Source organism: Excalfactoria chinensis, chromosome 13 (assembly GCF_039878825.1).
Source record: "Excalfactoria chinensis isolate bCotChi1 chromosome 13, bCotChi1.hap2, whole genome shotgun sequence".
Lineage (NCBI taxonomy): Eukaryota > Metazoa > Chordata > Aves > Galliformes > Phasianidae > Excalfactoria > Excalfactoria chinensis.
In genome coordinates, this window is record NC_092837.1 from 13,296,151 (window position 1) to 13,309,201 (window position 13,051).

The 13,051-nt window shown below is 43.1% G+C and overlaps 1 long non-coding RNA gene across 1 annotated transcript in view; it reads right to left on the reverse strand.

The window, feature by feature from the left end:
* The window catches only part of LOC140258021 (uncharacterized), a 31,661-nt gene extending 19,989 nt beyond the window's left edge, over positions 1 to 11,672 (reverse strand). Inside the window, exons 1-2 of the long non-coding RNA XR_011905167.1 lie at positions 11,534 to 11,672; positions 10,468 to 10,575 (exon numbers count right to left, since the gene is read on the reverse strand). This is a non-coding gene — a long non-coding RNA (uncharacterized lncRNA). The remainder of the gene's footprint in view (positions 1 to 10,467; positions 10,576 to 11,533) is intronic.
* Between the last annotated feature and the right edge of the window lie 1,379 nt (positions 11,673 to 13,051).

Below are 13,051 nucleotides of genomic sequence, written 5' to 3' on the forward strand. Positions count from 1 at the left end.
TCTCTCTAGGTTGCTTCATAAATAGGGATAAACTCATCCATGAGCCATTTAGAGCAGGGATCTGAGATCTCTGAATTACCTTCATGGAGAGGAGAGATCTTCCTCTACTAGCAGCAAGAGCAGTCTCCGAGCAGGTACCATCTAGGATCAACTTATGGATGATAAAAGAAAAAAAAACAAAGCAACAAAACACCAAAACCTGCTTAACCTCCATGCTGATGGCCCTCAGGTATGATTGGAACAGGCTGGGTTGAGCGACAGCCTTGTGATGACTGCAAGGTCGCTTCCAAGCACAGCTGAGTCAATCTTAAAGGAGGAGAAAAAGGCCATGTCCCTTTTGTGCCCAGACACGTGCAGGTCCTGGCACCTCTGCAGGCTCACAGCAGAAGACCTACCTTATTCATGCTGTAAAAGATCTGGAACCTGATGCTTGTCTTGGACACTCAGTCCTAACCCAGCAGGATTTGTCTCTGATGCTCTCTTTTCAAGACAAGTGTCAGCAGGTGATGAACTTTGCATTCTTTCACTCCTACAGCTTCAGAGCCTGAGTATCTATTTCTGCAGAATCTATGAATGGTAAATGTCAAGCATTTTCTTGTTTGTTTGTTTTTTTTCCCCACACCCGCAGTTCTGGTGATAGAAAATAAAGGAATGTAGAATAATAGCCTTTTTTCCTTCTTTTATTTTTACAAGATTTTACACTGGAGTAACAGAGCAGGGCTGCTTGGTGCACAAATAACACTGTGTAGCAGAGAAGATTCCAACATATTGGTGTGGCATCCTCCTGGCCTTGCCCACTGAGCTGTGCTGGCACATCTGAGAAACATGTGTGATACAGCAATTGCATACCTTGCAGGGCTCAACTGTACTAAATAACTATTGTTAACTTTTATGTTGATTTTACTGTTTCCATTAATTAGTTACACCTCATAAGGCAAAGGTCTTCTCATCATACATTCTGAGATCTTCATTAGCTGAGCAGACTGCTTTCTCAGCTCGGAGCACCTTCAGCAAGTGCTCTGTGTTCACTGTATAAAAGGTTAAAGCAGGGATTACTGAAGTGATGATGTATATTGCACTGTACACCTGTCTTAGTGAACTAAGAGCTGGTGTTGGTCTAACATGACCAGATAAAGCTGAGATTTGGAACAGCGTTGGCTAAAGTAAAGCAAATTATTTAGCGTGAATGGTTTTTAGCCCTCATGCCTGTTTCTGAATCATTCATATCTTGTCATGTGGATTTACTCCAATAACAAGTTGACACCTATGAACCATTTATCTTTATACTGCCTTTCACTAGTCCTTATACAGTCCCAGTTTCAAGAGCACTGAACTCCAAACACACACTTAACACTCTCAAACTCCAGATTAAAACCCAAAGCCAACCATCATGGACTTTCAGTACAGTGTAAGCACATCCTCAGAGGCTTGACTAATTCTAGATTGCCTCACTACCAAAGCTGTATAGTACAGGTTTCTCACCTCCCAGTGAGTCACCCCCATGGTGAATGAGCACATGCCAGAGCAGGGTCTCACCTCCCTTTGGAGACCCAGACTCTGCCCTCCTGCAGACCTCCAGGACAAAGGCCAACCCAAACCACCAACCCTCTTCTCCCCTTATGCAACAACACATCCTCCTGTTCCCAGAGCAGCTATAAAACAAATGCAAAAACACTTCATTCGCACGGAAGCTCATTGGAAGAAGAACAAGAAGGGAACAGAAGTAATGATCAGATTTGCTCATTCATTTGAACCAACACTTCCACTGGCACATCTACTGCTGCTCTGAGCAGCTGCCATAAAGTCCTTCTGTAAGCAATTTCTTTTCAAACTCAGATCCTGAAGACATCATAACTGATCATAGCCAACATAACTCGTGCCTTTTCCTGGAGACTATCAGACACCACCATCCCTAGACTGGTGCATCATGAAGGTAGAAATAGGATCCCTTTCCCAAGCAATTCGTAATACTCCCTCTCTTTATTAGGAATGATTCCTCAGGAAGTACTCTACCTATTACCCACATGTTAATACCAGCTTAGGTTTCATTATGACTAATGCCATTATTGTGAATTCCAAATGAATTATTCATGATTGGCTCCTTCTTTTAATGCCTTTGGCATGTGGCATGTTTTCCACATTGCCTGCAAAATGTCTGTGGTAGGAAAATGCTCCTAGGTGTCCTTGGCAGCTGGAAGCTGAAAATGTAACTGTTTTGCTTTGCGTCCAATGGGGGAAGCTTAACATCTACTTATACCAGAGAAAGTCTTTTGCTTCCCACAATTACTTTCCTTATAGTCAATTTAAAATAGACCGGGGGGAGGATGATACACCTAAGCTGGTTCTTCAAGTGAGATGTGGTTTTGCTTAAAAATAAAAGCAAATACCACCTTCGTTACTCCACATCACAACTACTGCCAAAGAAAATGTCTCATGTGCCATAAAAACTAAGAGAAATCCAAAAGAATTCCAATATGCTTCAGATCTCTGACTGAAATGTCTATAAGGGAGGGCTGCGTTATTTCCCCATCTTTTTTTCTCAGCCTGTTGTTAGCTTTTCTAAGCAAGGAAACCTTCAGTAGAGAGATGTGGTGCTAAAATAACTGGGACCTGATGGATTTTGGTATACAACTGACACACGAGACTTATCCCAAGGAGAAAGCCATTTCCCAGCCTGGTTTATTATATCCTTTAGTTTTTTCTCCCAACATAGTTGACCTAAAAGGGAATGGCAAAGTCCTTTCTTGCATTGCCAGCTAGAGAATTGCACCTGATAGGCCTAAAAAGAGCCTAAAAAGAGCGGGGTTTTTGACTATCCATACCTGAAAAAGGTGTTTGTGACTAACTCAAATGAGAACCTCCTGCTTCCCTTCTCCCTGTGCCTGAGAACATGGGCAGAAGTCTGGACCTGGTCACACCAAAGGCCCATTTACCACAGTGCTGTCGTGTCAATGGCCAGTAATGGGCATTTAGGAGAAAATATATCAGAAGTGAGGCAAGTATCAAAATCCTCCATATCTTCTCCATTTCAAGTAATTTGTGGTTTAAGGACTTCCTGAGCTGTAGCCTACATCTACGTCATCTCATTTAATAGCCCTTTAGAGACCTTTGATTCCAATTCACTTTGTTGCTTTTTGAATTTCATACTTTCAATATCTGAAACATCCTGTGGCAATGAGTTCCGCAATTTAATTATGCATTGTGTGAAAAAGTGGGTTTCGTTCCTTTACAGCCCGTTGCACAATCATTTTATTTGGTACTGTTTCCTATTATGAGAAATAGCTAATAACCCTTCCCAACAATCACTTTTCCATTTCACTGCTCATTTTACACTGGCAATGGACAGACAATACAGGAATAGTATAGAAACTGCAAACTGTAAACATGTGCAAATGTTAAGACCGGACAGAGGGAAGTTACTTTGCATACAAGTAGGCTGCTCTGAAAGTAATGCCTCCTAGTTATTTCCATGGAAGTAACAACAGATACAACGAGCACAGTAAAACTACTTGACAGAGCAAATCCTCAGCTATGAAACACTACTTTTGAATATAGTCAGCACAATTAGATATGTGTTTTTGCCAGCAATCAACAAGAGCCTGCAAGTCATGCTTGTAAACACTGCACTGTCGCCACTGTTGAAATACATCGCTCACAGCCTCACTGTATCTTCTTCCACTGTTTGGTCTCCACAACTGTTCAGCAAGCATCAATAACTGTCAGTGGGTGCCACTTATTCTGCACAGAAGAATTCAATGCCACACCTTCGATTCATACACACACCCACATCAGACACCATCGTGCCAGACTGCCCCTCTGCTGCCATCTGTCACACAGCAACAACATGTAATGGGATATTGGTGGGAAGGTTCACCCTCTACTACCACAACACCAGCATCCATCTCTGATATCGTGCGCCAACACAATAAGGTATAAGGCATCACTTTCAGAGCAGTTTTCTTATATAAATATAGAAATGAACCATTACCATCTTCATAGATGTGAGAAAATACTATTCACTCCATACATCTTCCTTCTCAGAAACACAGGAAAAAAGGAAGCTGCTCTGGTCTTTAATAGTACTTTCATTGAAACAAATGCCCCTGCAGTATCCGACACCCATCTTATAAAAGTAGCAGTATTTGAAATCACACTAATTAAAAGTTTTCTTCCTAACAGTTAAAGTGTTCTCAATTGCTTTTCTGAATAAACACCATGCTGAAGTATTCACGCTATTCCCATGCTGGAAGTATCATGGCAGCGTTAACTAAATAAAAAGGCAAGAGTGCAAAAGTTTTTTAAGAGAGACTCGCGGTATGATTACTAGCTGTTGGTACTTGATGTAAAATATCTAACTTACAAAAGCACTCTGGCATGTTTTTGGACAAGCCTTATCAATAGCTCTAATGAGAAATGACTAACAAAGGACTTTTTGTACAAATGAGATGGTTGCAGACAGAAGGGAATTTATTCTGAAGGAAGAAGAATGAAGCCCAGTGTTCTCACTCACTGGCCCTTCACCTAGAGTTGTTTTACTGTTGTTCATGTGTATCTTAAGTACTGTGATGAACAGCATACGCTGTTACAAGGATGCTTTTTTTTCCCCCTCTGACTTTTGTTCCCCATAACCAAGCACCGCTGTCATTATCAGATGGCAAAAGTAAACTGGTGGTAAAACTAGTGATAAAATCCTAAAATCCATTTTCTTTGTCTCTAGGAAAGCCTGCCTGCCACGTAAGCCAAACCTGGGGACATAACATCATCAGGACACATTTAGTCTCCAAAACCATAGTAAAATGTAAAAACATGCAGCTATACAAAACCTCATCACTTAACTATAGTTTATAAATGCAGAAGTCTGTTTGAGACAAGGCCAGAATAAAGTTAAGACTGACGGAGCAGTGAGTGCTGGGGAGTGACGGTTTGTTCATCTGGAGGTAAGGAGACCAAACTCAACTCAGTGCCAAAGTGCTGTTTGTAACAGGCGTGAGTTTACCATGCATCCAGGCAGCTCTGTTAAAGCCTTTCCCCACATTGCAGCCAAGGGACTTCAATAATTTACCCCACACGCTGCAAAAGCAGAGAAGAAACACTACATGGACCATTTTGCTTCGAAGCAGATTAACATCCACTGAAAGATTCCCATAAACTTCAACTGGCACTGGATCAGGTTCCTTCACATCTCGCCCTCTAGCAGTCAGAATGAAGTGCTGTAATGCAGGACACATGAGGTCACCAACAATTCATTAAAAGATAAATATATAGAAATGGACAGGATTCTCCTTTACTATCCTGTCTCCTCACAAGGGCTAAGATCATTTGACACAGGGAACACTGTTACATGCACTGACTGCTGTACAGCAACTGTTAAAGAACAGCAGTAGGAAGCAGCGCTGCTTTAAGTTACACCTGCATGTTGCACTACAGAAGCTACACGCTCCACACACAACCTGTTCCTCTAAGGATCTGCTTTCCAAGAGTGGCACAGCTGAAATTCCTGCATTGGCCTTCAAATCCATCCATGCACTCACTATTCCACTCCAGGCCCAGTCTTGCTTCCACTTGCACTGGAAGAGCCTTTCTCTGCTGCACAGAACAGCCAGGCCAGATGACCTCATGTGATCTGCCCTCACTCAGCTTTCAATGACAAAATGACCTCAGTGGTCTGCAAGGAAGCAGAATCCTTTCAGTCGTAGGGGTAATGAATGGCACTATCACATTATCGAGCTGCTTCTTGCTTTCATTTCTGTGGGAAAAAGAAATAAGAACCAGCAAAGACCCTGCTAAATCCACACTCAAAGGGATGTGAAACCAATTAGTAGCCTGGCCCAGGACCTGCAAAGTTGCTGTCTACACCATGAAACGTTATAAAACAAAACACAAAAGAAAAATCAAATCAATAAGGAACAGTCCATGCCAAGCAATAAGCCGGCAGGTGCTTGCAAGGTGCAAATCCAATATGAATAGTGGCACTTGTAGAAAACTAGCTATGACTGAGACAAAACCAAGCAGAACAGAAATTCAGGAGCAAGTGAGGATGCATTTTCAAAATATGTCAGGATTTATTCCGTTCCTAAAATAACCAGACAGTTAATCCACCCTGCTGGCAGGTGCAGGAGGGTAGGTGATTCCTTGCAACTATTCTCATTATATTTTCTCCCAGATGGGGATAGCGGTAAAGTGAGCAGGAGCGGAGGATAGAGATTGGGAGCCCATTTGCCTAACTTTCAATGTAACTGATCATGCAAAAACAGCGGGCCACTCAAACAGAATTCCTTGAGTGGGGATGACATACAGCATTGGTTCAAGTGTCTCTGCAGGCACCAGCTTCTGCAGTGCATCTTTGGGAATTAAGGGTACATCACCTGGGGAAGGTGGGATGATGGAGGCTTTGGTGCATGTGCACAACAACTTTGTCTCAAGTGGGAAATGAGTTGATCTGGCTCAAGGATGGAAAGCATGTTTCTCAAGTTTGAGTTCAACATGTTCTTCCCTTACCAGCACCAAAGAGCTCCACTCCTCCCAGCATTCAGCTCTCTGCTAAAGAAGTTTCCAGGGAAAAAAAAAATAATAGCAGCTTTTCTGGATTAACTAAAATACTTCAGTTACAATCAATTTCCATTTAGATTATTTGAAACTAAACGCTAAGAAATCGAAGAGAAGTCATTTCAGAAACAACATTTTCTTTTGTGCCCCAATAAGTCAGTTTTAACATAGTTGGAATTCCTCCAGCCTGTTTTTCTTCCCAAAACAAAGCTGCTCTGCTTCCAAAAGGTGCAGCAGCACCGATACACACAGAACCTGACATCAGTGCAATATGGCTTATTCAGTATTCCTCCCGCCAGCTCCAGTAATCCACAGCAGGATGAGCTGGTCACATCTGCCAACCTCCTCCAACAATGTGGATGCTGGAAATATTCCTGGTTGTTGTTTTCTTTTCCCCCTATGCAGTGAATAGTCCATACAAAGTATCACCATCCCAAAGTCTGTCATTACCACCCACCAACCCCGGAAGGGAAGAGGAGCACAGAATAAGGCTGTTCTGTATTTTCAGATAACAGAAAAAAAGTAGCCACGTTCTACAGAAGAACAACAACAAAAAAAGCACTTTAGATTGATTGACTCCATAGAGCAGTTTGTGCTGCTCTTTCCCAAGCAGTGGATTCCTGGAGGTGGGAAATTTAATCCACATTTATTTAATTATTTTAATTTAAAAACCCAGCGATGACCTCAGAGTTACATGTTTATTATCAGCTCCAATGCACTTGTCACAGCTTTGGCTGAAAGGGAAGCCAGGGGAGGATTTGAAAGTAAGAAGAATCCAAGAAATTTCTCCATTGCAAATGTCACTGCTTTTTTTTCCCTTCCCAATTCGAATACAGTTTGCCTTTCAGATTCCAAAGTTTTTGCATTAGTGGTTTTTAGGATGATGTCATTTTCCTGTCTATATGACCACAGCACAGCCTTATTTCGAGTGTTTGCTAACAACAGAAAAATAACTGTGGAAACCTATATGCAGTTCTGCAACATCTGACTTAGTGCCACACCATTAGCAGTCCCAGCTCAGGAGCAGACAGGCAAGACTGCCACAAGGGGATGTGTGCATTCACTCTGATACTTTCCAGAATATGAGGCCCTGCCAAAAGTACCCAGCAAGTTCTCTTCCCAGACTTATACAGTGACCTGCTACAGCTACCCATGTTTTATGTGCACATGTGAAATGAAGGCAGTTTGTCTTTTAAAACAAAACAGGCAGAAAAGAATTAGTAGACCAGATTTATTCCACTTACAACTACATTATGTTATTCCAGAGCCAAATTTCATCCATATGTGAATTGCAGCCTTTCAGTGACTTTAAGTATGAGCAACTTCTGGTTTGCTATCTCCCTCTCTCTCCCTCCAGTTGCCAAGCAAATAAAACCGCTGGTAGTTGATATTTGTATTAGAACCAGCATTGCTGGAGATTTAAAGATCTAATTCAATTTCTTCTGGACAGTTATTCAAACTATTTAAGGATGGTTCTCATCCCTTCAAGTTTCACTCAGAGCTTTGACTTAGAAGGGAGAGGGTGAACACCAAACTAGGATGAAAGCACAAATGACAACGCAAAAGTTAAAAGGCAATTTTGCTTCAATAACAAGCCAGCAGCTGTTTAGCTTTCTTGTAAGCTGCATGTGGATAATGTGGGGTTGGGTTATAGATAGGTTTGCTTTTTTATTTATCTCTGTCAGCAACTGGCTTGGCAGCAGCAGGTTTGTTAATGCTTGGCTTTCTTATGGAAAGATTTCAATGAACTTGTTGGGTTGCCTTCTGACTTCTGGATCATCTACTATCATAGGTGCTTAATGAAAATCCACCAGCTGTCTCTGATCCTGAGAACAACTCAGTCCTTTTCTTCCATGTTAAAGCAACATTGGAAAAGCCACATGGGGAGGTACCCAGAGATGCTGCAGCCTGCTGAAACACAACCCAATGGGTGTAAATTAAGTCACCTCCACTCAGCACTGCACCCAACACACATCAGGTGCAAAAGGGGGCAGGCAAGAAACAAGAAACTACAGGCTCCCACCCTGCCCTTTCCTATAAGTCAAGGCACACAGGCACACTTTACGTGTAACACTTTAGTTATTATTTGACAAGCATCCCAAAAAGCCATCTTGCTGACCCTCCCTCAAGTCTCTGTGCCAAACACGTTCATACCAGAGTGATAATAGTTGAGAGGAATCCGTTTGCTTTGGCTGACAAGGAGGCATCTCAAGGAAAAAAAATAAAAAGGGTTTCAGAGGCCCACCCAAAAATGCAAAGGCTGGACTCCGTCTAAGAGCAGAACTTGGCCTCCTGTCTCCACTCCCACTAAAAAAGCTTGTAAATGTTATGCTCTTTGGGCTGTACTTTTTTTCTCCCTTGCATTAAAAACTGAGTGAATTTAGTACATATAAAACCAAGGGTCTGATAGCAACTGGCTAGAACCAGATGTTAGGAAGACTGGAGCATATCGTACGAACAGATCGTGCACACATAATGACTCAGAAGTATCTAGCTGCATTACCTATTCTCAGTCAGGTTACCAAACAGATTGATTTCCGAAGCAATATAAAAACATTACGCACAAATCTCAAGGTTTAGCAAGAAACAGGAGCGGAGAGGAAGTTCATGATATCTATAAGTATCCACAAACTATCTGCTGTGAGGGAAGAAATATATTCCCTGGCCCCCATCCCTTGCAGTTCCATCCTTCCCTACTATTTGAACCAGAGTGCATGGAGTACCAAACAGGGACACATTAATGCAGGTGCTCAGCCTCGGGTGAGAGCAGCACAATTCCTAGCACAAAGAACAAAATGACCTCCAGGGATACCCAGTCCCACATCTTCCTAACAAAGAACCATATGGAATACTTCAGCCACCACCATTCAGCTTGCACACAGGTTCAAACACCTTTAATGAAGAACTGTGCCCAGAAACAGGTGTCTGATGAGCAGGATCAACAGGACAAAGAAGGCAGGTGATACCATCTGCCAGGTAGTCCTATGGAAACACAGCCTTGTGTAGCTGGCTCTCAAGGAATTTGAGCTCCTTGTTATGATGGTTTGAAGTTTTTTTCCCAGTTAAGAACTGAATTGCACTGAATTACAGAGAAGTGTTTCAGTTTATAGCTGTTTCTCCTTGAGATTTCTGTTTAAAAAAATAAAAATAAAACAACCTACTCCTCATGCTTAAATTTCCTATCTCCTGCTCCACTTAGTGTACTCCTACAGGTCTCGCATAAACTACAAGGCATCCCAAAGCCCAGTTTGGGGCTCTCAGGCTCCCCCTAACACCTTCATCCTTCTAGTTACATCAGTAAGCAGAGCATTACATTGCCAGCAGGATCTCATACTTCATTGGTGACAAAGGATGCCTTCCCAAGCCCTTGCCCACCTTGCAGACAGCCTTGCTGTGAGTCCCTGTTGACCAGCAAGTGACAGCACAAAGCCCAGCACAGCCACATCTCAGTTACTAGTTTTTTTCAGACTAAAATTCAGAGCCATGATGTGCCCCAGCTGAGCCCTTTGCACCCCACAGGCCCTGCAAAACATCACAGGTGCACCAGCGCAGTATCTACCATTAGCATAATGCAATTATGTGCCAGCAACACCTGAAGTCCTGGGCAGGATAGTTATTCAATGGGAGACATCTGCTGAGAAAATTCTACATCTTTAACAATTGTGGTAATTTCATCCAGGAGAATTATTTCCCAGCTAGACCCAGCAACCACTTTAGTCTGTAGGTAAGAAATCCTTCAACAGAACCTAGAACTTCATGTCACCATAACACAGCAGTAGTGGGATGTCAGCACACTTCCCACGGTCCATCCCTCTTTCAGGTCCACGTTCAGGACACCACCTAAGCCTTTTGTTTTCAGGCCACAAAGCCATGCCACAAGGACTGCACTCATGCTCACTGTTACACACAGACCACTCTCACCTTATTTATATGCTCCATCCAAATCATGGAAAAGCAGGTCTAGGAGCTTCTTCATTTGCCTATCCAGCACGTAACCTGGGATCCTGATCACAGGTTGTTACGTAGAGCCTGCAAGAGAGAAGATGGGAAGTTAACAGTAACACTGAACACTGTGGTGGCGGGGGCAATTTTAATCCAGTGACTCAAACTCAGAAGGCAGAAAAGTTGCAGTGTATTAAACTGTGAAGAGTTTACAAGATCTGAACATCTAAAATACAGCTCTGAGAAATTACTCCTTAAAGCAGGAAAGCAAGAGCATCTCAGACAGAACCAGGAGAATATTGCTTTCATGGGAAACACTCTGTGGGTGTGTTATAAGCTCTGTTCCTCGGCCTGTCACCACATTAGTTCCTGTATTTCTCTCTCTTCTCATACTGAAGCACTGTCCTGCGATACAGTAGAAATGCATTTACAGCTGAAATTACAAAAGTGGCCCATTATGTTCTTTAAGGTAGTAAAAAGGCTGCAGTTTGTCACAGCTGTCTAGAGCCTGGGACGCCTACAGTTGGCAGAGCCGTGATCCTTTTCCCACTTCCCCCCCTCACCCCCTATCCCAGGCTGAATTTGTGTACGTGTGCACACAGATTAAGGCTATGTACAAACAGCTCTTTAATGTGCTTTAAGAAAAAAGAGAGAAAAAACAAAACAAAACAAAAAAAAAAAAAAAAAAAAAACACACACACAAAAAAAATGATGCTCCAGTGAGGCAAGAGGTCAGAGCATTCCTAAGCACTTATTTCAGAGTGGCTCCCATTTGGTTCCTGCTTCCTGGCTTCCCACAGCAGCTAAACCAGCTCTCCTCAATCCCAGGGCAAGGGGCTGCAATGGGTCACCCCGGGGGCTTTTTCCAGTGGCATAAAGCACAGCCCTCAGGAAAGCTGCAAAGTCATGGGGGAGGGGCGGCTGACCTTTGTGATAGGGCTGACCATTATGGTCTAGCTCAAAGTCCCAGCCCCGTGTTGCTCCAAGCCAACCCCTTCCCTCTGAAACCTCCCAAACCCAACACAGAAACGTTCTAACCCCTCACCTCTTCTGCAGTTCCACTACAGGAAAATGAATTCAATAACAGCAAGGACGAATAACTTTTAAGCACACTTCGTGCTCCTACACCTAAGCAGAAGCAAAGCTCCTACTACCCTCAGCTGCACATCCCAACTACCAGCTCCCCTTCTGCTCCTCCCCCCAAGCCTTTATAAGGTCAGGTTGCTCAGCTGCCAGACTGATTGGGTCCTTGCAACCAAAATGAGGAAGCCCAGCCCAGGCTCTAATTAATGTAATTGTGTCCTCCGTTTGCTCCAGGTGTGTTGAGGTTCCTTCTGGGTGTTAGTGCATGGGGCTGGAAGCAAACTGTATGAAACAGGCTATGTTGTGGTAGTTCAGGAGCTTCTGCTTCTCACTGACTTTGTGCCTTTCCTCATAAGGGGCTGCAGGAGGCTCGGGTTGCAGCTTCCACAGTCAATATGCCAGTATCCCTCTTTCCAAATGGGTTTCTGAAGGGCAGATCTCAGGTCTGAGCAGGGCTGGGTTCAGCTGGCCAGGCATTTGCCAGCAAGCAAATGCAATCAGTAAGGTCCTACCAGCATTACTTCTGCAGCTGAGCCCTCACAATGACCCTGAAAACACTGACAAGGATTTGCAGGGGTGGGGGAAATCCTAATCCAATCACTGCAAATTACGGGCTGTGAGAAGGTTTGGGTTAGGTTTGAGTTTCAGTGCAATACGGTGTTAAATCATCCACATCCCATTAATGCTTTCTGAGCTAGATGAGAAGACAAATCAGTTGCATGCTGTTGAGGCAGGCTCAGTGGGTTATGTTAGAGGATGGGAAGACAATGCAAAGGGTGGCACTGCTGGTGCAACTTAAATGCTCTTTACAAATGGGACCAGCCTCAATGAAACAAACTTCCTTTTTGATTTGGGTCGGGTTTTTTGGGGTGTTTTTTCTTGTGGCCTGTGGAAGAACTGAGGGCCTTATCCAGTGGCCAATAAAGTGGAAATCATCAGCCACTGTGCATGGAGCAGCTTGTCACACTTGGGCTGAAAGGGAAAATAAATAGTGAATTCTTCAGAGCAGAGGGAGTTTCCTTTCTCTGTTAGTCCTGCACAGGCCTCAAGATGGAAATCTACTCTCAATCGAGGCCTTTGGGTGCTTGTGTAGTATAAATATTTACTAATAACATAGAGAGCGAGAGCAGGAGAATAGTCATTTTTCTCAGTGGCTCAGGGTTAAGTACAGGGCAATGGCATCTTAAATCCAGATGTTCTCCTTTTGGGATTTGCCCACAAGGCATATTCTCGTGAGACTTCTCTGGCATTTTGATTTGGATAGTAGCAAGCACTTTTAGCCCAATGATATCATGAGCAGATGACTCAAAACGTTCAAGGATTTTCTTTGTAAATTCCAGCAGTTTATTTTATGACTAAGAGGAGGTAGAAAGTTTTGCAGATTTCATCTTCTCATCCTTCTATATTCCTATTTCCAGTTAGTTTTAAAGGACACCGAACTTGGCGCTCTAGCAGAAGACTTAATTGAATGTGTATTTCA